This window comes from Labrus mixtus, chromosome 2 (assembly GCF_963584025.1).
Source record: "Labrus mixtus chromosome 2, fLabMix1.1, whole genome shotgun sequence".
NCBI lineage: Eukaryota > Metazoa > Chordata > Actinopteri > Labriformes > Labridae > Labrus > Labrus mixtus.
Genome location: NC_083613.1, coordinates 26,553,193 through 26,580,234, shown reverse-complemented (window position 1 = coordinate 26,580,234; position 27,042 = coordinate 26,553,193). Strand labels below are relative to the sequence as shown.

Here is a 27,042-nt window from a genome sequence, read left to right as displayed (position 1 = left end):
GGTCCTGGTGCTGGGAACACTGAGTAAACCTGCCCCAGAGAATCTGAAGGGTCTGGGCATCCCATATTTTGTGCTTTATTAACTTCAAGTAAGACTTTAAAATCCTTTGACTCACATCAGGAAGAAAGTATAGCGATATGAGGACTGATGTAATCTGTTCTACTTGGTGAAAAGGACTCTGAAGGCAGCATACTGGATGAGCTGCAGCTGTCTGATTGATTTTTGAGTCAGTCCTGTGAAAACACAGATACAATAATCTACCCTGCTAATAATGAAAGAAATCTTTTTTCTGCTGAAGACAGAAATTTGATTCTTAGTACTTTTGTCAAGAATGAATACGTCGAAAAATTTGGCACATCCACTCATCACCACATTTTTTTCTTTGAGTGTAAAGGACTGTAGCCATGTGATGATGCTGAGGTATACAGTTGTGTGTCATCATAAGCATGGTAAGAGAAAAACATTCACTTCTGTTGGAAAACCAATCTCATGCCGTTGCTAAATGAAGTGAAACTACTGTGAACTTTGACAAGCCACTTTTCAAAGTTTTCTCCTTTATTATGTATCCAGCAAACTAACTGGAGCTGGTGAGATGGTGTGGTGCACCAAGAGTGCCCATCAAAGTGTGAACAGATAGGCAGTTAAATAGGCACATAGGCCATCCAGTCATTTAATTTAAGACTAATGATCACCTGCTTGGTACCTTTAGACCAGAGGACTATGTTGGGTCTGAGGTTGGTAAGGAACTGCTTCTGAAGGTCAGCCCGCATCTTCCAGTCGCTTGCCATTCCTGTGACCTCTTTGCTCCTCAACTCTGCTGTTGTTGCACTTTCCCTTGGCCTGAGAAAGTTGATGAAACAAGGACCATTAGGAAGTTGTTTTTGCTTCAGTCTGGCCTGCTCCACACCACCAGCCAGTTGTGTCAGAATCTGGTCATGTCGCCACCAGGATTTCCCATCCGTCGGACTTGACCGACACGAGGAGAGGACATGCTCAAGGTTAGCTGGCCTTCCGCAGAGGATGCAACTGGGCCTCTCGGCCAACCCCCATGTGTGGAGGTTTGATGGAGTCTTAGAGCATCTTCCTGTGGCTGTCACACAGAACTCTAATCCTGAACTACAAGGGGAAAGTCCTGACACTGTTTGACCCGCATTCATTGCCCCAAAACCAGCTCTCTCTTTTTTATAGACTTCTGCTATGTCTTCCATCATATTTACAATGGACATAATGAAGATCTTATGTGAATAAATAAATATTGTTGTAATAAGCTGTTGCACAGAAACTTTATGGGGTTGTACTTTTCGTATAGAAAGTCTTGAGTATACTCACCAAGCTCTTTATTTATAGCTACAAACATTCTACTGTCACCTCTACTGCTGTCATCACAGCAGGTGCTTTTCTGTGATCTTTCCTCCTTTTCCCAAGAAACTGCAAGCAACAGAGTCAAGACACAGAAGAAGTAGTTATTATGTAGGGACCTAAAACATAAAGAAAGAACGATCGTTAGTGCCAAAGGGAGCGAAAACTTTGAGAGACAGAGTTTTCTTTACGGATCCAATGCAACTATAGCAGCTGGGTTTTCACTGAAATTATAATTAAAAAACAGTGAAGGTCGACGGATCATCCAAAAGTAAATGTGTGTAGCAGGTAAACGTCCCATTTGCTGAAGCAGCATGTTCCTCTGGTTTTCATTGTACTCTCTTCATAATTATTTCAAAGGGCATCGGCAACTTCGAAGGCCCTGATGTCGGAAGATATCTCACTACTGTTGTGTCTGAAATGAAATATGAAGTAATTGGTGAGGAGACTGGTTGCTGGCAGGAAGTGGCTCAGGCAAGAGACAAGTCCCAGTTATATGAATGACATCATTTACACAAGAGAATTATTTGTTTAGAGAGTGTCACGATTCCACTTCAGGTTGGACCCAAGTGCAACACACAAACACAGGAGCTGGTTTAAAGGGGTCGTTTTATTGTCCAAAACAAGTAGAGTGGCAGGTATCCGGAAGGTGGTTTTGGCAGGCAGGCAGGTAGGTCAAAAGCACTAGAGTAAAAACAAAAATGAGACTTAAACAACAGAAAAAGCTTAAAAAAACTGGCAAACAAGCTTCTTGACACTAAGGAAAAGCCGATTCTAGCTACCACTGGTGGGTAGCAGACAATCTGGCTAAGAGTGGATGAAGACCGGTGTTTTTAAACACTGTGTGCTTGATTGTGGAATTGGAAACAGGTGAGGAGTAGGAGATGAAGAGGCATGCCACACAGACAGACAATGACAGACAGGAACAGACAGACACAAGAGGGGGATGGGAAAGCTGAGGTTGAGGCCAAGGCCGCAACAGAGAGAAGCTATCAGGTATCTGAACAGTTAACTCTACAATTGTCATATATTTTGTATAACCAGCACATAAAACTATTTCATAAAAATGAACTACTACTTTGTGCAGCATGCAGGGCAATAGGTCTCGAATAAACAAAGGTACCAGACGCAAATTAGCATACTTTTCCGTTTAAAGTGCGCTGGTGTTCTGAAACATTTAATTTGGGTGTACTTCATGTTTGGCTTCAGACCTTTGAATATTGTCACCTGCCCTGTAGGGAAGTGATGACGTTGAAGGACGGGTTCCCCCAAGTTGAATCGATTCCAAATCATAAATAAATCACCAGTTTAGATTGCAGCAAGTCGAGTCAAATCAGATCAAGGTGATGCACAGCCCTTACTAACATCCTCAGAGGTCTGGACTGTGCACACAATACTTTGACTTCATTGCTGAAAATAGAAAACCTCAGATAGGAAGCCATATCAAATGAGCAAAAGCAACTTGTTAGGAGACAAAAATAATAGGAACTGCATAAAGTGTCTTACAGAGAGGAAGCCATCTTCCAGGGCAGTCAGGCGTAGAGTGAGCATAGAGAGGGGGTAAATGGATATTAAATGCTCAGTACGACTTGAAATTCATCAACAAACAAAATACATGGGATATATATCATATCATATTTTGATTATGTCTAAAGCAAAGTCACTGATGAACCATATAAACCTGTGATGATGAAGAAGATACAGCACAGCTAGAGAAGATAGCTGGACAGGGTTTTTTCCCCCTCAATGTCTTTATTGATTTTAAACACAGTCAGCAAATTAATTTAACACAATAAAGAGCTGATTTATTTTAATTTACAATATTAACAAACAAGCACATTACATTCAACCCCTCTATACATATAATCATGCATTCCTTCTGTCTCTAATAATATCTCTTGCATTTTTAACCAAAAGTCCATATAAATCAGAAAACTATATCCAAGATATAGTATAATGGCACCTTCGGAAAAACAGGTGAAAAGACATACATATGTTATGCCTATGACATATACACACATAGAGTATATCTATACACTCACACATACACACATGTATATGCATAAACCAGAAGTGACATATTTCCAAATCCTGCCTTCATTGACTTCTCTGGTTTACCACTATTGTTATTCTGTAGATAACTTAACCTGAGTCTTCCTCTTGTAGAAGCACTCCAATAACTTCACATCTCATAAAGTCTTTAAATAGCAGCAATTAATTAAATCAGCATAATCCTATCAATTCTTGTTTTCTTGACTGGTTTTGTTTATGTCTGGATTTTTTATGGGATGCCCGGGCGGTGGGGTAATGGGGTTGGGAGGTCTAGTCTTTCCATGTTGCCTCCCCATATTGGAAAAATAACCAATAAATATTTGATCATGAAAAATAAACTTACAGTCTTTAATTGAGCTGGACAGGTTTAGCAGAACCACAGATTAGATATGTGGTGAATCATGGGCTTGGGTCACCTAAGCAAATGAAGACTCTTCCCTAACACAACACGAATCAGTTATCACCTTCAAAGAGTTATTTTGGTAGATATGTCAGCAACAGTTTCTTTAACCAAGCAGACAATGACACAGAATGTTATTTGGAGGTTTTTCTCTGTTTTGTTTGTGCTTTTGGTACCCTCAAAATAACTCTCCTTTTAGCCTTACCTGGCTCTTAGTTGCACAATGCCCCACTTTTTTTTAAACTGTCTACTCCCTGTATTTTGTCTGGTGGTAAGAATCTAGACACTATTTTGAAAATTAGAGCAACCCTCCAAAGTTAGGATCCGTTTTTTTTCCTGTAGCTGACAAGACTACAAGTGGCATTCAAACCTGCCACTTCATAATTCATCCTTAGGCTATTACTCTTTTGTCGCTACAGCACCTTATAAATCAATCAGCGCTCCATCCCCGTCACAGCGCCGAGAACTACCTCAAGGCCTTGGCAGAAGGGAGTGGTCTTCCACCCTTCAACTTCAATCTAAGATTGCAGCGCCAATGGAGTGTGAGAAGAACTTTTGAAGTATTTTTTCTGAGCGTGTAGCAGGGAAGAATTGACCACAGAACACCTGTCACAGTAGATCATCAGGCATGTAGATCACATATTCCAGCAAGTGAAGTTTACCTTTCCCCCGAGGATTCTACAGTCTGATATGGTTAGTGTATCGCAAGATGACATCCTCCAGTCTAATCCAGAGGAACAGTTGTGGGCCCTGAATAGGAAAGACCCTCTGGTGTATAATGTCAGGACAATCGTTCTGATTGGTTTACTGAAGTGATGGCATTAGGAAAGAAGAGTCCTGAAACTTTCTTCTGCTCATTATGTTCATTTTATTTGACTTTTTCCAGGTGTATAAGGTTACTGAAAATGTCCTCCTCTTAGGTCTCCCCCTGTGGACGGTGATACTGCTGCACAGGCTACAATAGCAATTTGCTGAGCACATCACTGCCCTGCTTAGACCTTTCCATTGGCTCTGTTTAAGCCTCCTGGATTTTCTTTAAGTTTGCACTCAAGGTTTATGAAGCACTAACTTACCTGGCTCTACAAAACGTTTCTATCAGGCTCACTGTTTTACAGCCGCAGAGCTTTATGATCATCTGATCTGTTAACTTTTCGTTGTTCCAAATATGGGACCAAAATCCGGAAGCTACTTTTAGTCACTCTTCCCCCTTAACAGTGGAATAGCCTGCAAGGCGACCTGAGATGTGGCCCCAATCTTATCAATTTAAAGAGGAGGCTCAAAACATAGCGCCTCTGCCAGGCTTTTTATTAGTTTTCATCCAAAGCCTGTTTGTAAGTGTGTGTGTGTGTGTGCTCTCTATTGTTGCTGTTTGTGATAGTTTGGGTGTGAGTGTGTTGGTGTGCGTTTGTGTGTGTGATTTGCAGGCAGTGAGGAGAATGGTTTAGTCTTCTGCCATGCATTTTGGACTCGATATTCATTGGCAGTATTCAAATGAATCAGGATAAAAAGATTTGTAATGCTAAAGAGGTGGACACACTAACAGGGACATCTGAGAATAGAATGTATGCAATTCAAGATTCCTTTGAAAAAAAATCTCCAGTCCTTTCTCAATACCTGGTTGTCATTTACAGATCATTTGTCACGCCCATCTGCATCTCCAACAGACAAATGACACTTTATTAGTGCCTTCTTAGCCATATGTGCATGCTCTGCTATTTCTCCTCCACTCGTCCTGCTCGAACTTGTGTCACACAGCAAGGATCCACAGACCACCTTGTCAGCAAAGTTTCTTTTAAGCATGGCACCTTGCATAGCCTTTGTAAGTAAAGAGTTTTAGAGTCACAGGAGTGAACTAGAGCAAGCCGCAATGTAATGCCGAATGTACGCTGATCAGAAGAAAAGGACATGAGAAGTTGTCAGAGTATAGCAGCAGGCTACATCTTTATATTCAGAGCTCTTGAAATGTTCCCACACAGTGTCGGTGCTCACGAGGACAAGTCACTTCAGGTGATTATGTGTTTGGTCTAAGCCTGTAGCCGACCACTGATGAGTCTATAAAGGACGCAATCCCGGGCCCAGTTGTTCAAAAGTAATCCAACAGGATTAAAACTATCAAATAAGTAAAATCTTGAAATTGAGTTGTTAAAAAAAAAAAGGATTAAATTATCGGATAAGATAAAGGTAACCAAACCCAAAAAGATTAAAATAACTCTATCATCCATCCATTCATTAATCATGGCACTTTTCCCATTCAGGGTCATGGGGTGCTTGAGCTGATCCCAGCTGTCATTTGGTAAGAGGCGGTACACCCTGGATTGGTCGGCAGTCAATCACAGGGCTGACACATAGAGACAGACAACCAGCCACACTCACATTCACACCTACGGGCAATTTAGAGTCACCAATTAACCTAAAAAGCATGTCTTGTGGGAGGACGCCAGAGTACCCGGAGAGAACCCACGCATGCACAGGGAGAACATGCAAACTCAGGCAAAAGTGTTAACCACTTCACCCCCGTGTACCATATATATATATAGTGTGAAGTATCCTTTGCAGCTTTGGTTTTCCTTATTTGATAATCCTTAAAAGTCTTGTTCCAGGTCAGATTGATCCAATCCAGTGTTTCTTTAAAAGAAGGGTGTCAACGGGAGTTGGATTACATGATCCTACATAATACCTTTGGAACAATTAGACACTGGAATATATTTTGTGTCCCATGTGGAACCACAAGTAAGTTTACTTCATCCAATACCACAATGGTTTCCAACACCTATCTCAGTAGTTTTGTTAACTTAACCTAAGAAAACAGGATAACTTACAACACTGATCCAGTGTTGACAGCAAGTCCAGCAAAATGGGGCAAAACCCCAAAATGCTAGCCTGTTCACCCAACCACATGCATGAATAGTAAAGGAATAGGTTTACAGCTGGAAAGTAGGCTTGGTAGCATTCTCTGACAGATAAGGTTAGATAGACAAGTGGGTGCTTTTCACAACTTTGTTGTTATTTGCACTACATATCTGCAGCTCTTTAATCTTCATTTTTTATGCCATACTTTTCACTGTTGTTATCATGGATGCCATTGTATATATATAGGAGGTGTTTTTCATTGTATGAACCAACATGGTTGCAGGATTCAAACTGCATAGCAATAATAAAGCTATAAACTTTTTGACCAAAAAAAAGTAAGCTACTGGAGCTTTTGTTGCCGGGAGCACAAATCCATATGCATGAATGCTAGCACAATATACACATACAGAAACACACAGTTACACACAGTTACACACAGTTACACACACACCATATGGCCCTTTACTTCGAACAGCAGCATGAGCACTTAACTTTGTCTCACCGACAAACAACTAATTGAAGTTTTTTAAATCAAGATGTAAACTGTTAAGTTCATACTATTGAATTTAATTCCAAAAGCAACTCATTGTTATTGTTGATTGATGGCTAAGGAGCATGTTTATGGTTGTTTTTCTTTGAGAAGCGTTGACACAGTTCAGAGATCAGACATAAAACAAGGTAAATCAAGTTCATTCATTCATTAATTTTGGCTGATGTTTAAAAGCTGACAGATGATAAAGAAGTGCCTGAATGAAGACAAAACATTTCCTTGGAAACATCTGCTGGGTCATGATTGATTCCAAGGATCACTGTAACCATAATGAGATCCCATCCAACTTTCATCTGATTGATTGAAACAACACTGTCAAACACTTCCTTGCTGGCCAATGCTAATTAAAAACAGATGGCATCACCCCTTTTTGGCAGGCACCTTGGAACGAGCCGTGCTATTAAGCAAGTGAAGGTATACATTATAATAGTCTATTGGCATTGTTTTCGTTCTCACAAGGGCCCATTGATTACTTGTCAAATGACAGCAGAGGATACACAGTAGATGGCTGTAGGTCATCTAGTCTGAGAGGCGCTGGTTGTTCCCAGGACCTTAAAGCATGTACACTTAGATTTCTTATTTTGAAATGGCATCAGACAAAACAGCTAAAGGTAATGGCCATCAAATTTGGACAAATTGGCAAGTGTATCACAATGAAAGTACATGAGATGAATACAATATTCTAATGACAGGGCTAAAAGAATTCAAAAGATGAAAGAAACAAAGCAGGTCCACAGAACTGAAATCAAATGCATGAAGTCCAAAGTCACCGCAAACCTAAAAGAACAAAAACTGTGAAGATGTTTGAAAATATTCACTTCTGTGGCGTTATAATCACTAATTAAGTCATGGGGGAAGGAAAAAAATCTCTTTGAACATATCTCTTTTTTTAACATAAAAAGTCTGTACAAGCATCGTGCCATTAGGAAATGCACAGATAAAGGCACTTGAGCAGTCAGCGAGACGCCTCTCAGAGTCTGCCAGTATCTCCCTGCGGGTGCAAGCAATCTTGTAGTGCTACAGCCAAAGGAGTGTGATTGAGCAGGGCGGCTCAATGAATGCAGATATATTTACTCAGTGTTGCTCAGGGAAACATCAATCTGATAGGCGACACTTCTCCCAAAGTTGGAGCATCATTGATCCGGAAAACGTGCTCTAAATGATTTAAGAGTGAGCGTTTGTGAGCGTGGCACTTGTGCACCAGCCAAAGGGCAAAGGATGTAAAGAAGGAAGATATGAAGTTTAAGTTTATTTTATAATATAAATCACAACACACCAACTGTAAACAGAATACAAATCTATGCAATAAATCATCACAGTATACCAAGCTTACCTTCACATAGCCCTGCTCAACTCATACAGTAAATGGTTTCTTTTTACCAAGGTGAAACAGCCTCAAATAATCCAACTTGATCAAGGTTATTTGTTCTGTTTCCATGACGTGATTAATATTTTCTTATGAAAAGGGATGGACTGCTTTAGACTGAATAATAAAAAAAAAAGGTGGCATCTGAGGAAATCAATAAGAATGTTACAAAGGTATTTTTCCCCATGAATTTGAATTGTAGGCACTTAAAACACTGGTGGTGTTGCAGTCGGCTGATTGATACATTTGTTTCCTTGGTTCAGGTGAGTAAATGTCTGGCAAGTATTCCTGTATTCGAGTGATTGAAAGTGGCCCAGCAGGAATCAGGTGCTTTGTGCCAGGCTGGAACACGGTGTTGTTAGGCTAACATGTGCTGTATGATTACAGTGATGCAAAAAACACTATTTTACTTTTGGTAGTACATACATTCAAGTTATGTCAGCACAATTAGAGAGGTTATTCATATTGATTTGACTAGATTAAGTGGAACAAAGGAGAGCAGTTTCATGACAATAATGTTGGTGTTGAGTATTCAGCCTGAACATTCAAATCTTCTGTGGCTCTGTTGTCATTTTTGAAACTTCAGTGATACTAGGGCATCTAAGGTCAACATATCATCGCCTCGGCTGCTTCGATTTTGACCACTTTTTTCTTTTTTTCTTTAAGTGAAATCTGTCTCAAATGAGCTCCCTTACTTTATGGGAGTGCATTATGAAATCACTGGAGTGTCCCTGTTAGAACGATGAGTTCTTACACTTAATTAAAGGAACTTTAAAAGAACTAGAAACCATATAAAACCAGAGTGTAGAGATGTTGTGGACTTCAGCCTTCTCTCTGATGTGCGTAATATTTGTGCACTATCAAGAACACTACTTTAAAAAGACACAACACCAGACCATATTGAAGTTTTTTTAAAGCCACAGCTTTTTGACAAATGCAGTCACAACCACCTGCTAAATTTAATGATCTCGTTTTCCTCTTCTAAATACGCCCTCACAAGGCTTCAAACCACACTGCTGACTTGTAAATTCTGTTTGTACATTTTCCTTGCATGACATCGAATTACTACAATGATTGCAATTCTTCTTTAATGAAAAGAACGTTTTTTTATTATTCACAAAAACATCCCATTGCATATTTTTTTTTTATCTGCAGCTCCTTCCTTTAAAACCAAAAATAGAGCACAGTAATGAAATCAGCAAACATAGTTCCCGTTAATGGTTAATTAGCAGGATGATACAGTCTGTATGAAGTGACACTTCACGCAGCAGTTCCCCTGCATCATTTCCCCAGGCTGCTGCGGAACAGGTAATCTGCTGAATCTATAAGGCTTATTACCCTCATGGAGATCTGTAAACCTGAAAAATAAAATTAAAAAAGATTGTAATACGAGAGATTGCAAGAATCTTTTGAGGATGGTACCCATAACAACACTCAATAATTTATGAATAACACTACTGTGATGAAACCGTAATCATGCCAAGAGTTGCAGCTAGCTTGGTTTCTCTCTCAGCTGCGTTGTTATGCAAGTGTTCGGCTCAGACACTTTCTCATTCACAATTCATGCTCTGCTCCTACACCAAAACCTCTCCTCTCTTTTTCTCTTCAAGAAAACTAGTAATTCCGTGTCCCAGAACACAATGTCTCCATCATATCATTTTTTGACTATTGACTGACAAAAGGCATTTTGTGTGCTCTTTGCGACATTCTCCCCCATTTGGTCTTCCTGTAGTTCTAATGCGTCACGACACAGTATAGTGGGGAGAGTGTAACAAATGCTGGCAATGCGTGATATAGAGTCCAGTGTTGCACAGGAGATCTCTTCTAATGTTGGTGGATATCTAATCAGAGCTCCACTCTCTAGTCACTGTCTGATTGCCTTCAAATTGCTTTAGTCTCCAGCAGAGTGCCGTGCAGAAAGCAGTGGGTATGATTTGAACGCCATCATTTAAATGCCCAGGGTAGCGGAAGTGAAAATCCTTACTAATGTCTAATGTTAGCATTTAAGTCTGTTTTCCACACATTGGCACTCAACAAACTGTAAAGTGAAACAGAACAGCCACGCTGCGACAAGCAGATTAAAACAAAGTATGAATGGTGGGCAGCCATCCTAATTGGCCCATTTTGTTTAAACACCCCTTAAACAAATACTCGCGTTTTTCTTTTGTGGTGTAAATGTAACATTTCAGAAAGCGAATATCGAGAAAAATTCAACACCTGGCAAGTCACGCTGGTTCGACACTGTTGTTACACAGGAGTGAAGTTTGTTGTCTCTCAGGAACTGGAGGGAAAACACACACACACAAAGAAAGCTCAGACATTCACCTCGGGGAATAAGAGTCGTCTTTCGATGGCAGTGTGAAGAGGTGCTGAGATAATAATCCACTCTGGGAGTTTGGAGCAGCTAAACAATTTCTCTGACATCATTATGTTATTATAATCACTTGGTGATGGGACGAGCAGGAGCTGAGAAAAACATGTTGTTTGTGTCCATCCATTTAAAAAATAGAAACACTAATGACAGTGATATATTTGAACAGAAAAGCAAAATCATGTGTATGGAGTTCTGTTTCAGTGATGAAAGGGACAAACAATTTTGAGGAGCTATACTGTATATGGTTAAATTAAAAAAAAACTCATGGGTACCTTTCACATGGAGATTCTGTGAAAAATATGTTATGTTTTCAAAATTGACTGTTTGCTGACAAACTGTTGCTACACCTAAGAGGCTTTCTGTAATCAAGAGGAACGAGAACCCCACTGGACGTTTTAGACATCATAGGTCATTGGTTTAAGGAAAAGCAGAGACTAAGCTTAATATCAGCAAAATCAGTAGAACAAATGGAGCTGTAGCTGGCTAGCTTAATATCACTAACTCAGAGTTGGTTGAGTCTGACCACCTCATTAAAATAAGTCAGGTTCTGGAAAAATATGGAACTGGACCCAATTGCAGTTAAAACAAAAACTAAAATATTGACTTTTCTTGGGTAAAGAAAGCCAATAAAAGGCTTACTCTTTATATTAGGGTTAGGTAAACTGAAATAAAAAACTCAAGGAGCCATGAGGAAACAGTACAGAACTCAGATAGGTAGACCAAGGGGAAACCTCTGGTCTTGAAAAATGAAGCCAATGCGGAAGTGCAAAATCATGCATAACACTACAAATTAATAAACACAGCAAAAGGGATCAAGGCTTTCAGAGCTACTACCCCCTCCCATATAGCTTTACTATGGACTCATGGATTGCACTTCGCCCATAAAAGGTCTATTGCACGCGGCCCGTCAAAGTATTTAATTTGAAACTACTTCTAAAAATAAACAATTAAGTAAATGTTAAAGTGGGGAAAAACAGTGACAGTTTTGAGTTAATTCCAAGTCCTTTAATTCATAAACTTAGCACCTGGACCAGCAGTGTGCTTTTAATGTTGTGATGAGTCATACGTTAAAACAATGAGTCACTACAGCGTCCAGCCGTCCTCCTACTTGTTGTAATCCGCGATCGCCAGCAATTGTTTGTAATCAGTTCGCCTCACGCTGCACTTCCTTGTTCTTCACACAGGTAAGAGAGGGTGAGCGCTTGATTACGTCACCCTTATATAGCCTCTCCTGGGGACCGACAAGCAACCACATTACACACTGAAACTAAATAGTCATGGGGTAATCAGACGGACGTGAGACTAACGACACAGGTGAATCCAATCAGGACAATCAAAACGGAGGGAAACCAGACAAAGGGAGGAAGTGAGACAAGAAACACTGGTGACAAGAACTACAAAATAAAACAGGAAACATGAAAGACACACAGAGAACTCAAGAATGTAACAGTAACAGTGCACACAGGACATAAAGAAACACACGGTTAAGAAGTGACAGGAAACACGAAAGACACACTGAGAGGTCAATAATGTAACACAGGACATAGAGAAAGAAAATGATAAGAAATTACGAAATAAAACTGGAAACACTAAAGACTTAACTTGGGAAATGCACACACAGGGAAATGAGAAACCAGAGATACAAATGAGAAAATAACAAGAAGAAGGAACAAACAAACTAAACAAGGGTAAATCATGACATAGGGGTGGGCGGGGAACAACCTAACGCGGGGTTAAAGGTAACATGGACATTAAACGGTGTTAAACAATGTTGAGTGGGATGTGCTTCTGGTCATGTGACCACAGTGCTGGAAGGTCTTCGCCTGTAAGGTTTTACCGCATTTGGATGTGTTTTCGCGGACTTATACCGAGAAGTGTTTTTTCTCTGCACATAAGTAAATTTCTGTATCGTGCTTGTTTGTCAATTACTGATCTGTGTGTACAAGTCACCTAATCCAACCATATGTTATCTTAATAACGTCCTTCTTGCCTAAAAAATAACATCGTTTTGAAACATGTAACCAACTTATACCCAGTGTTAGCTTGACTTGATGAAAACTTATCACAGCGGGGTTGGTTGTAGCACGGTGTTACAACTAAGTGTACTTTAGTGTACAAGGATAAGAGAGTAAAAACAACTAATGGTAGCTTGTTTTTTCCACAGAATGAGACACCCAAACCAAAATAGAAAGATAATATCCACACATGTGCATATGTATTTCTGTCTATGTATCAATCTTTCCCTATATATAGAGAGTGAGATAAATAGATATGCAATATGTACCAATATCAAACAGTATCTATTTAATCTATGTACCTTTAGTTTATAGATGTGTGTATATATATATATATATATATATATATATACATATATATATATATATATATATATATATATACATAAATTGTGCTCAAACTGACCTTTTTGTCAAGTGTTACAACTAACCCCGTGAATGGGGTAAGTTGTAACATTTCACTTTTGCCACTTTCTTTACAATTGTGCAAAAACGGTTAAACCTAGACACAAAATTCAAGTGGTTATTTGTAGCAGAGCTATGTATGTTGATTGTAAAAAAATATATATTAATCCAACCCAAATAGTTTTAATTTTTTAATCTTAAACCAAAATGTGTTAGGTTGTGCCCCGCTCTCCCCTAGAGTTATAAGATAAGATAAGATAATCCTTTATTTATCCCACAATGGGGAAATTTACATTGTTACAGCAGCAAAGATCAAAGATTGCAGACAAAAAGTGAACACAGTACAATTTAAATAAAAAAAAAAAAAAAAAAAGATCAGCTATTTGACAAAAGTGTAGTCTGTAATATTCAGTGTAACACAGACATGCACACAGTGCACATAGAGTGTAACATGTTATTGCACAAAGTGGATGGTTAAACATAATATAACATTAATATAACATTATTATTGCACAATGTCAGAGTGAATTGTCCAGTTGTGTGTGTGTGTTTTGTGATCTACTGGGAGCAGGCTTGGTTAAACAGTCTGACTGCAGCAGGAAGGAAGGACCTTCGGTATCTCTCGTTCTGACACCGCGGGTGGCGAAGCCTGCCAGAGCTGTTACAGTTCCATGCAGGGGGTGGGAAACGTTCTCCATCAGGGATGATAGCTTTGCCATCATCCTTCTGCCTCCCACCACCTCAACAGGGTCCAGGGGGCAGCCCAGGACAGAGCTGGCCTTCTTCACCAGTTTGTGAAGTCTGTTCCTGTCTGCAGCCGTAGTGCTGCTGCTCCAGCAGACCACTCCGTAGAGGATGGCTGATGCCACCACAGAGTCATAAAAAGTCCTCAGGAGTGCTCCCTGCACACCGAAGGACCTGAGTCTCCTCAGCAGATGAAGTCTGCTCTGGCCTTTCTTGTAGAGAGCTTGTGTGTTGTCAGTCCAGTCCAGCTTATTGTTCAGGTGAACACCCAGGTACTTATAAGAGTCCACTATCTCAATGTCCTTTCCCTGGATGTTCACCGGTGTGGGAGAAGTGGGTCTGCGCCTGCGGAAGTCCACCACCAGCTCTTTGGTTTTACTCGCGTTGATCTGGAGGCAGTTCCGTTGGCACCAGTCCACAAAGTCCAGGTTGAGTTCTCTGTACTCCCCCTCGTCCCCATCAGTGATGAGGCCGACAATGGCAGAGTCATCAGAGAACTTCTGCAGGTGACAGTTGGGTGTCTTATGGGAGAAGTCTGCAGTGTACAGGGTGAAAAGAAAGGGAGCCAAGACAGTCCCCTGTGGGGCCCCTGTGCTGCAGATGACCCGGTCAGACACACAGTCCCGTGTCCTCACATACTGTGGCCGGTTGGTCAGATAGTCCAGGAGCCAGGATGTGAGGTGCAGGTCGACTCCTGTGTGTTCCAGCTTGTCCCTCAGAAGCATGGGCTGTATGGTGTTGAAAGCACTGGAGAAATCATAGAACATGATCCTCACAGTGCTCCCAGCCCTCTCCAGGTGTGAGAGAGATCTCTGCATGAGGTAGATGACAGCATCATCCACCCCGAAGCCTGGCTGATAGGCGGACTGCAGTGGGTCCATTGATGAGCTCACCAGGGGGCGCAGATGGTGAAGGACCAACCTCTCCAAGGTCTTCATCAGGTGTGACGTCAGTGCCACTGGCCTGTAGTGGTTGAAGTCCTTGGGGCGGGAGATCTTTGGCACCGGTACCATGCAGGATGTCTTCCAGAGCTCTGGTACTCTCCCCAGCTTCAGGCTTAAGTTGAACATTTTATCCATACTACTGTACCATTCATACTACATAATGGAGTTGATCTAGAGTTGATAGCGTTTAAAGCCATAGATATTGTTATCCATATACTACTGCAGGTAGAAGGCTAGCTTGTTATCAAGACTTTATCTTTAATTGGATCCTGATTATATTGTTCATTTTTTGATTTTCACATCTCTATGATACTACTATTCAATCTTACTCGGGGGCTTTGAGTTTGTGAGGGTGACAACACAGAACTTTTATGAACAGAGCCTCTCCCATGATGAACAATGACAGATGTTTCACCTGTTCAGTAAGCCAGTATCAGTGCAGCCTTACATTTTGAGGTGTAACAGCTCACTCTCACTCCACTCGCAGAGGTTTTGGACACTGTGGGGACACTCCATGCAACTAGAGCACGCAAACCAAGGGGAAGTGTGTAGGGAGAGGGTGTAGGGAATGTGTTTTTACAAAGGCCGAAAATGATGGGCAACATGTTTGAACCATGAGACTGTAGACTTTCTCAGTCAAATTGTGAAAAGCTATAAGTCTGACATGTTTGATCATCTCTCATTTAACACCCCTTTTCATTTGTGTCAGTAGGCTCTGTGTGTAGAAACAAAAAAAAGTGATTTTGGTGATCAATGGTCCCCAACTGGCCCTAAACCCATCCATTCCCCCTTTCCTGCTGCTAACACTGACTTGTGGACATTTTTGCATCCTGACTTCCCAAGAGCTGGATGACTGAGCAGTTGCTCTGAGTGTCTTAAATGCAGTATGTGGTTTTAAAAGAGTGCTTGTTGACAGCCGGTGCATCTTTTGCAGACACATGACACCTTAGTGTCAATGCAAATAGACATCTGAAAATGGAGATTTTCTTCACAGACAGACACACACACACACACACACATACGCACACACGCACACACGCGTGCGCACACACACACACACACACATACACCCACACAAACTACGCAAATAGCTGCTTGATTTTACATTTTAATTTAATTTGTCCGGAGATGTCCCAAGGCTGCTGCGGCCCTATTGACTGATCCCCAGGCTGCGACCTTTAAGACAGACATGCAGCGCTAATTAATCTTTGCAGAGGGATACATTCAGAGGTTGAAACCAACACATAACACCGGAAGCCCTCTGCAGAGACGCATACATATCTCACCTGGAGAAAATGCTCAAACACTTACGGACACATTCTGGCAGCAAATGTGTGTAAGTAATACTCCCTGAGCTGGGAGCTTTAAGGAGAGGTTGAACTGATAATAAAGATTTAAATAAATGTCAAGTACAACCCGTGCTATATCTCAGGGATATAATATCTCCGGGAACAGTCGGCAGAGAAATTCATGAGACAAATATTTGCACCCAGAGATAAAAGTAAAGAGCCTGGGATTTGAGTCCTACACCTCGCTGAGCACTGCTGGTTTGGTATTCATTTCCCAGCTGGATGAGAGCAGAATTTAGTGGACACATAGATTATTCATCTGTGACTCCACTACAACCACTTACAGCCTTACATCCAAACAACAGAGCAGAATGTAAAAGTGTCTACAACGAGCTCGCCGATTGATGTGAAGTGTGTGTGATATATAAGTAGCAAATGCACTGTTCAGAATAGAGAGAAGTCAGGCTTGTTATGGGAGTAAATCATTATTTTACAGCACAACTTGATTTTGTTATTTATAGAGCAGGATTGGCAGGAAACACAGCATCCACCCAATTCCATTTTTGATGGGATCTGGGGATTCTTAAGTGAGTGTGAGTGATGGACTTAAAACACAGATGAATAACTGATGGCGGAAAAACAGCTGAAAATGAAAGCATAAGCTCAGGAAACCTTCTCGCTCCCTATACCTCCCCTCCCGCTCTCAGATGTTGCCCTCGCTGCTTCAAATGCGGCAAAGCATTTTCAGTGAGTTACCATAGAGATGATTATTGCAGTTGCTGTTCTGAAAATTTGGCTCAAAACCTCAGGGACAGTAACAGCATGGAAGATATGCAGAGCGAAGGAGAAAAGATAAATAAACAGACGTGCTTCAGAGAATGTATGAAGAGGTTTTCTTGGGTCAAGAACATCAAGAACAGCCCGTCTACAAGAATTTTAGATTATATTAATATTAATTTTGCTTTTTTGGAAGGTGGTTGGAGAATGTTCACTCTGCTTCTCCCGAGTAGTTATGTTTATTTATGTTACAAGAAGCTACATCAGATATAAAGTAACTGGGCGGGGGGTGGGGTGGGTGGGGTGGGGGGGGTCGTGTCAGGGCAGTGAGGTCTTGTTTCCCACTTTTGTCCATGTGCCCTTGAGGACGACACTTAACTCAACAGCTCCTCTGGAGACGCACAGTGGTCAACAGCTGAAGACTGTGCTGGGCTGCTCCCAAGCATGAACGTGTGCAACTGTCCCATGAATGTTAAACAGGGTAGAGCTGGGAAGAAGAGCGAGCTTGCTCAGCTGCTAGTCACAGACAGATAAATGTTTTTGTTTTTTTTAAATAAAGAAGAGAGACTCAAAAGCAGTAAGACTTTCAATACCAACTTTAAAACATAGAGGAAGTATAGTCACAAGCCAGACTATTAAAAAAAAAAAAAAAAGAAGCCAAGCTGGTCAAATCAGAATGGCTTAATAACTTTTTTTGTGTTGTTTTGCATTTTGATCTTCTGTAAAACACTCAGTCTACATTTATATAACATGTGCTATACTCATAATTAAATAATTATTGATAATAGAGTTGTATAACACCAGAATATAAAGGGGTGTCTCTGACTTTGGAGGATTTCAAGCTAGTATAGCTGCTATTGTTACACAAATAATAACAAGTGTAATGGCAGGTTGTTTATACTGTCACGGTTTGTTGCACACATGCACAAGACAAATACGACTAAGTGGAGAAAACAGGCAGTCACACATGGCCGTATCCACACATCCAGTCTGCGATAATGCTCGTAACTGTTTGCTAACCACTATTCAACAACAATCCAATAAGAAGAAGTAGACACAACAAAACACACAAAGACAAAGAAGTAACATACACTAGCCAGAAGATACTGCTTCTTCTTTAAATCAGTTGTGTAGGAAAACTTTGGGTTGTCAGTGCAGTATGTCATTGGAAACACATGAAACATGCTAATGAAGAAGAAGGCTAGAAGGCTCACTCAGTTTTTGAAAAGCCTCTGGGTGTGAAAGCAGAGTGGGTTGAAGACATTTCCAAAGCTAATAAAGTTTTAAGGCTATGTGCACATGTGCAGCAGTAGAGGACCCCTGCCTCAGGTGTGTAGTAAAAAGGGCCAAGCCTTGTTCAATCAGAGAAACCTGGTCTTGCTCTTTTCCTGTTGAACCAAACTTGTACGACCCCAAAACCTCGTTATGAAGCGAACCATGACCCCAAGAATAAAGTGTCACATTTACAGCTGTTCCATAGTCCTGGGTGCAATAACCTGCTTGAAGGCCAACAACTGAAAATGAACTGCTGGGTCTCTACTTTCCCCAGGTTCTTCAGGTTTGCCGTGCCATATTTGATTAGCAAGAATGTAGTGTATGCAAAAATATGACCTTTAGGTCTAAAGGAAAGAGTTCAACATTTTGGGACATATTGTACAGTATGCATGCATACTTTGAGTTTGAGTTTGAAGTTTATTTCGGACATGTGAAATAAAAAAACAAAATAAAAAAGCGATAAGAAAAGAAAACTTAAAAAAGGAGACAGAAAAAAGGAATAGAAAGTAATGTGTACTTTGTTTTTTGATGTTGTTGTTGACAGTAAGATTAAAATGATTGACCGCCTCTACTTCCATTTCTGTACATGTGATGTGGTTAGCCTAGCTTAGCATTAGACTGGAATCTGAGGTAGACAGTTGGCCTGGCTCTCTGCAAGGTAAAAACAAATGGGGGGATCAACACTTTGAACACACGATTATTCTCATTCTCTTGAAATAGTCATAGAAACAACAAAGTAGTGGTTATGACAGTTTTTGGTGTTTTTTCTTTCCCACAGTACTGTACCCTGTCCCTGTATCATTGTATCTCCCTGCAGAAAGCAACTCCAAATGTGTCAGACTATTCCTTTAAAACTGGGTTTTGACACATAGCTCCAGGACACACCAGCTGTTATTGTGACAGTATTCCCTTACCCCCCCCCAAACAAAGTAACACTTAAACACATTACCACAAACCAATTACCACACAGTGAATCATTGAGTTCTCGGGGCCACAGGGGGTCTTAGGCCCTACATTAGTTGGAGCCTGTTCCCGATAGGTATCAAAAGCAACAAACTGCCATATACAGTATGGACCCCCCCCCCCCCCCCCCCCCCCCAACCCCCACACACACCTCATTTAGACACGAGACACACAACCAGTTCAGACTGCTGTGTCAGTTAGTTCTCCCTTATACCTCACTGTGAAGCTGCTGTGTTATAAGACTCCCTGTAGGGTTTAAGGCCAATGAAATTATTCCATTTTTCTTCCCTTTTTCTGGCATCAAACCCGTGACCTTTAAATCACAGGAGATCCTCTCTCAGCTTTTTCCAGTGTTGTTATACAGGAGCTGCTTCCTCCTTGGATTTAAGTCAAACTATAGAGACTCCCTAACGTTCCTACACTGGCATTAAATTTAATAAAAGCCCAACACAGAGAAAAGCATAAATCGGGTTTATTCCAACATTAGTGGGTTTGTTGTGATCTCTTGAGGTGTGATGGATAGGCAGCCGCGAGGAGATGCTCCACAGCGATCTGCTTTAAAGAACTGAACGTGCTGCTGGAGAAGATCCTCGCCTTTTTCTGATGAGACTCCAGGCTGTTTGTTAGACATTATGTGGATATTTAAAAAAAAAAGCAACATTCTTCAATCTGCCTCTTATTTCATGGACATGCACATGCAAAGTACGCTTACATCAGTGCTGGGAATACATTAATCAAGAGACTTCCTCAGCCAGCTTCTGCTTTCACTGTCCTCTTCAGCCATCCCTTTTAGCTAAACAGAACATGAAGGGCCAAGCTTGCCCACAAAACTGCCACAAGTGGATCAACACATCCACAGCTGAATGGTATTTCTACAGGAGCCTATCTGGTTCATTTTTAGGGTCAGGCTGTTGGGTTTATGACCTAAAAGTTGGTAAAATTGTTGCACATTATGATCTGCATCATGTTCTGCAGCTTCTCAAGTCAACCTAAGGCATCGCCCGGAGCTGCTAATCATGATAGGTGAAGAGATACATCCGTCCCCCGGCTAACCCGTTTGTAAACTAAAACTGTAATAAACATTAAGGGATCAGAAGAACCTGCATTCATTGTACATTACTTTAATGCTGGGGGAAACCTCCACAACATCAACAGTAGAATGGAGAAGACTTGTGTATCCATGATCATGCTTTTGTGTTGTTTTTGGGGGGGTTGTGGGTTGGGGGGGGGGGGGAGGTATTGGCATGAAAAGAGATGATTGGATGATTTTAAGTTTGTTTTTTCATGACATGGTGCAGAGGCACACATATGATAAGACCTGTAATAATCCTGTCAGCTTTCATATCCATGTCAGTCCTGTTTCCTTTCTCTTTTTTTTTTTTTTTGCAAACGCATTTTATGGCTGACAAGCGAACTAAAGGCCACCCATGTTCAGATCACAGCGTAAGCCGCTCGCACATCAGAACTTATCTTTTTTTTCAGGATTAGCCCACACTGCTGTCCTTCCCACTGGGAGGAATCCTGATGAGGAGCCACAGCACCGACTGGTCGGACATGATAACCCAGCATGAGCTCACCATTACAGTCATTACAGGGCTACCAGCAGAGGCGCTTAGAAAGTCATTCCTCATTTTTTCCACAGTGCTGCGAAGACACTATTTACAATGGGTTATAGGCTAATCTAATGCCTTACTTGTGCCTTATATATTTAGGTTATAGTTATAATGCCATTAGCAAGTCTATTTGAAGGCACTCTTAACAAAGCACTTCAGAGTCTTTTGCTTTACACATAAGACATCGAGAAAAAGAATAAAGGACTCATTAAAAACATATTGGTGGAAATAAATGTAATTATCAGGTGCTTTTCTAATAAAGGGTCACAGGTCCCACACCATCTAGGCCAGGGTTATTCAACTATATTGTTCAGGGGGCCACATTTTCAGAGAGCAAAGGACCTGAGGGCCAGGCAAGCAAGCCCACCACAGCAGTACAGTGTGCAAAGCCGTTTCTTTCCATCAACAACACAAGCTTTTGATAGGCTGCGAGGACAGGACCAAAGATGGTCTATTAAACGGGAGCGCTCTGCTGTTTTTTTTTTAAACACTTTACTGCGGCAACAATGACAGTCATTCACGAGTTTTCCCCCTGTTTATAATTTATTCATTTTTTAATTGTAAGTACAACTGATGTCATCCGGGGCCGGAGTTTGGCCCCTGGGCCGCCAATTGAATAGGCCGGATCTAGGCCATCAGCAGAATGATATGCAATTATGAATGCTGAGGAGTCATCACGTCTTCTTAAAGGGTTATATATCAGGCATGCTTTGCTAAATGTCAATAAGATGTTGATGAATGGATTCGAGTCCAGATGCTAAGCAGCCTTTTCCAAACACAACAAGCTCAGACAATTTGTTTCATCAGCTGTTACTATAGCAAGAGTGATCCTTTGTGAACACAAGATGTTCTGTCATTGTCATAAGAGTCCAAAAAGTCTGGTTTCCATTTGAATATTTTACTTTTTTTTTTTTACCTTTGTTCTTCTTCTGCCATGTGATATTCTCTCCTGTGGACCTGTCAAGAAAAACTAAAAAAAAAAAAAGTTTCTTAATAGTTACATAGGCTACTTAAACGCTTCTTTATTAACTCTATTTTGTCATGAATATTAAATGTTGTAGAGCAATTTTTGCAGCGGCTTATTTTGCTATTTAAAACTACTGTTTTAATTTATAGACTTTGTCATTTTATTGTCACTGTATTTGTTTTTCTGCAAGTTATCTTAAAATTAAACTCCATCAAGAAAATCAAAGTCATCAGATAGCACACGAATAGTTTAAACTATATGCTATGCAGTTTAAGCATTTGTTCGTCATTTATACCTTGCACATTTAGACATGAAGAAATTACAAAGTGAGTAGGTATTTGTCAGGTGACTTTTGTTGCGATCATATTAAAGCACAAAAGGATCATGGTCAATTTGACTGACGGGTGGGCACTTAGCAGCTGTTAGACAAGAGGCTAAAAGCCTTCCTCAGCTCTCTTTGCCTGTTACTCGATTGATTGTAAGTTAGGTATTCTGTCATTATGGGGACTGCCATTGCTGGGCTTCATAATGCATCTTCAGAAATCAATGGGTGGTGTCACATAGACTACTTCTAGGTTTTATACACTCTATGAATAAAGGCGTTTTCTACAACATAGAAACATCTGTCAGAACGTCAGCAGCTTGCTCTGTATGAAGCGTTGTCTTTTGTCCTTTTTATCATCCTAAGCCAGACAAATAAAACCAATCCTGTCTGAAGAAGAAACCAATCCATGGGTGACTTGAAAAAAAGAATAGGGCTCTGTTCCTGGATCCCTATACATCCTCTCCTCTGTCCTCGTCTCTGCCCTCGAGTCCCAAAGCAATCTAAAGCCTAGGCGTTCTATTAAAACAATACTGTCTCATGCAAATTGCTACAGTCAAGCCCCTTGGTTTTATTTCTCCTCCCTACCACTGCTCTCCAATGCTTTAATGGAGATAGCGCGCAGCATCAGGCGGGATCAATGGTATCAATGAAACAATCTGACAATGATCGCTGGGACTTTCAGGCTAAAAAGAGCGATGTGTGACATCAAATGGATGAGCTCTCCATCGAGCTGCTGCTGCCAACAAACAAGGTAATTACACAGAGGGACGGCATATCTAACTAACCTGCACCTGTTCACCTTTCAGACTGCACAACTTTTTACAAAAACAGCAACTTAATTATCCTAATTGGCAGGTGGCAGCTCGTGCTATTGTTACATTTCAATGACAATGTTAATGACCAGCGCAGACTCATCCCCTGACACAGTGTAAAAAAAGGAAAAAGGAAGAAGTGCTTACCTCTTAACATAAGATTGATCTGGTCTGTTTCATTAGCAGACTCTTCATTTGACTGATTTACATGCCCAGCATTTTGGCTGCCTCTCCTCACATACATTAGTCATAAGGTGTTGCCTTGTGTGTGTGTGTGTGTGTGTGTGTGTGTGTGTGTGTGTGTGTGTGTGTGTGTGTGTGTGTGTGTGTGTGTGAGGGCACCTGCAGAGCACACCGTTGAGTTCATTAGGACTGCTGTCTGTCTGCTCCCAGGAATACTCCTGTTTCTTCAGCTCAGTGGATTGACTCGCCTGAGGACGACACACTCCTTAGTAATGAGGCCTCTGCTGTAGGTGGGTCTTATTCCAGCATTCATATACACATATATATAAAAGTTAACTCTTCTGGCCTGACAGGATTAATTGTCAACTCGAGGTTTTCAGTTCTTTTGGCCAAATTTGATGAAGTCATATCTGAATACACATTTCCGTAAAACGTAAATTAAGCACAAGGCCAAACACGATTTAGTGGTCTAAATAATTACAAATTCTTTCAAAGCAGAGCTTGGTTTCATGAAGCTCTAAGCATGCACGCTTTCATACATGTTACTTACAGTTGTTCGTCAGGGGTATTGGGTTATCTGCATTTGTTTTCTAGAGATCTCTATTTAGTCCATATCTCCAGAGTTGCAAAATCACAAAACAAACATTGAAATAAGCGTGGGCAATAGTAGAATGTCATGTCGTGGTCTGACCTATCAGAGTGAAAAGTATACTGTCCTGTTCTGCCAGGATATGACCATGATATTACAAGAAAAACAAGCGTTTTTATGCTGAGATAATGAGACAAATGAATCAATTATAATGGGAAAATTAGCTTTGTTTTCCTGAGATAACGACAAAAAAAGTTTTGAGATCTCAAGAAATCCATGTAATACCTGTGTTTCCTAACCTACAGGTTGTGATGAAGATGTCTTCTAATGAATGACTGTAACCCTGAATTGTCAAACTTTACAGCTTAATTTCTGGTTCAGTTTCAGAGGCGTTTTAAGAATATGTTTCATCACCATCTTGTAATGGATACTGTATGTTCCTGAGATACAAGGTGTGTATTATCTTTACTAATATAATGCAGGGATAACACACAAACAGGTTTTGGAACGCATGCTAATATTGAGAATACTTAATTTCACTACCTTATCATTGTGTACGTGCTATTATACACTCATCTACTGCTAATTACATAATAACTAAGGCTTAAACGAGGACTTAATGTGAATTTTCCAGTCATGCAAAGAGGAGGATATCTCCAACCTCTCTTCCAAAATGCTGCAGATCAAGTGCAATCTTTTTTTTTTTTTTTTAATTTTAGCTATTATCACCCCTTAGAAACATTGACATATTTAGCAAAAAGCTAGGTGAAGTATAATCTGCTGTGGACAGCTTGACTGTTTTGTTTTTCTTTTCAATACTTTTGCTATCAACAATGACCGCAACCAGTTTTCATTTCTTTCTTCTGCTTGTTGTTTTGTTTGACCAGACGATGATGATTATATTATTATATACAAAAAACTTTTAAGCCCAGCCTAACCAATAACTACTTGTTTGCCAGGTCAAACGCTTCAGGATGACTTTGTTGCGGCAGTTTAAGTTTGTTTAACCTTAGTGACTTTAGCTGCAATATCATTTTTATAAAGTCTCAACGCTGCAGCCAAACACCCCCTGAAGGCAAACACTGGCCTCCTTCACATCTCGCATAGGAGTCGAACCAAAGCAGAATACAGGTTGGCAACTTCAGTGTGAGAAGTTCTTCTGAGCCTCTGAACAAATAAGCTTTCTGTTCCACTGTCACTCAGTATGTTAATTCACTAATGCAGATTAAAAAGTAATTGTTAACAATGTGTACACTGAATAATCTGCCTCGGCTGACTGCTGTGCTGCAGATAAGAGTGTGCAGTAAAGATGTCCAGTGTAGGGCATTAAATGCTTCATTACACTCTTTTGTTCCTCTTGTGTTTATTAAAAAGAGATTCAGCAGGAGCAGAAGCGACTGTAACCTTATCTTCTTCTTTCATTTTCCTCCACTAATTACGCCCCGTGTGCAGTTATAAGGTGTTAATTTAACATATAGCTCGTACATGGAACTCAGAGGTTTGTCTTAATTAGAGGCTAATATGGAACTTTGCTCCGAATCGTCACACAGGCTGCATGCTCACAACCACAGCTAATATATTACTCCTTATTTTCCAAATCTATTTTTTTTCTCAATGTGAAACTTTAAATAAAACATCATGTATAGAACATTTTATCTGAGAGCTGTAACAGCAGTGACAAGTCAAATAAACATAAAGTAAAAGCCTTTGTCACTTGTGCATTTTCCTGACAATGTCTAGAACATTTCCGACAACCTGCCTTCAAAATCTTCCTGAGTTGCTTGTTCACATATGTTCCTGGTGTGACAGTTTTTCCCTGTCGGATGCAGGATGTAAAGCCTCATCACCCCCCCTCCCTCTTGCTCACAGTGAATTTTCCTGAATATTAGACTATACCAGCTGTGTTCACAACATCTGCTCATCCGACTTCTTCTGGACATTTTACTCGGGAGCTGGCAGGAAAAACAACTCAAAGGTAGTGAGGCAGATTTGACATTTGGAAGCCAAAGTTAACACGGTCAAGTAAGTCTATGGAGCAGATATCTGATATTAATCAGAAGAGAGAAAGAAAAGCATGAAGTTCTCACTATAGGATGAAAAATAAATAATGTCTGATCTTTATATTACCCGGTTTAATTCACCTGTTTCTTTTCATGTTTGATGCTACAAAATTGCGAAAATACTACAACTGCTTAACACATTTTAACCGTCAAAATGTCTGTTTTAAAGGGGACATATTATGAAAAATCCACTTTTACAGTGTTTATGAACATATATTTGGGTAACCTGAGCGTCTACCGACCCACAAAATGTGAAATAAATCCATCCAGTCCGTTGTTTGCGGTCTGCATAAGTCCCACAACACAGACAAAAGCGTTCGGTTTCAAATTTGCTCAACTTGTGATGTCACAGTGGGATTCTGGTGTAAAAAATACCCTCCCCTCCCCTGGTATCTCCTCCAATGGACTCCACCCCCAGTCTAGAACAAAACTTTTGCACAGATCTGACATTTTATTCTCGCTACAGAGGATTGATGTCTACCGAGAAAACTTAGGCGGGGGGGGCTCATAGTTTAAAGAGACACAAACACCAAAACAGAGCGTTTGGAGAGAGCTGGTTTATACAGGGTCACAAACCTCATCTGGTGCTTGATTCATGTTATATTTAGACCACAGCACAGATGTTTCATTTAGACCACAGGGGACTGTTTGAAAAGATGGAAAGGGGGTATAATATGTCCTCTTTAACTTCTGTTTCAATATTGAACATCATTTGATTACATTTTTTTTAAAGAATTATCTTTTGGGCTTTTGGCCTTTATTTGTTAGGAGTGGATAGAGCAGGAAATCCGTAAAGAATGGGGAACGACATGCGGGAAAGGAGCCGCAGGCCAGACTCGAAACCTGGGTTGCCCTACCCGGAGAACCACAACCTCCGCACATGGGACGCAACCCAACCTCCAGGCCATCCGCGCCCCCATTGGAGAGACAATAAAACTGTTGTTGAATGAGCATCTCTGTGGTTCCAGTCTTATGTTACTCAGTGAATTATCCTGTAAATATAAAGGTGTTGTGTTCTCAGCATATAAGTAAAATATTTCATGTATACTTGTTTTGAAAATGTTGGACACATCGACCTGCAGCTTATAGCATACAGACTTTATTCGCCCTGAAACTGACTTCGTGGGCAA

General features: G+C 40.6%; 1 long non-coding RNA gene across 1 annotated transcript; it reads right to left on the bottom strand.

Moving 5' to 3' along the window:
• Window positions 1-1,950: 1,950 nt before the first annotated feature.
• On the bottom strand, window positions 1,951-23,913 carry LOC132990898 (uncharacterized). Its single transcript, XR_009676125.1, has 2 exons — window positions 23,423-23,913; window positions 1,951-2,043 (listed from the first exon to the last, which is right to left on the bottom strand). It is a non-coding gene; the product is annotated as an uncharacterized LOC132990898 (long non-coding RNA).
• Window positions 23,914-27,042: the final 3,129 nt, after the last annotated feature.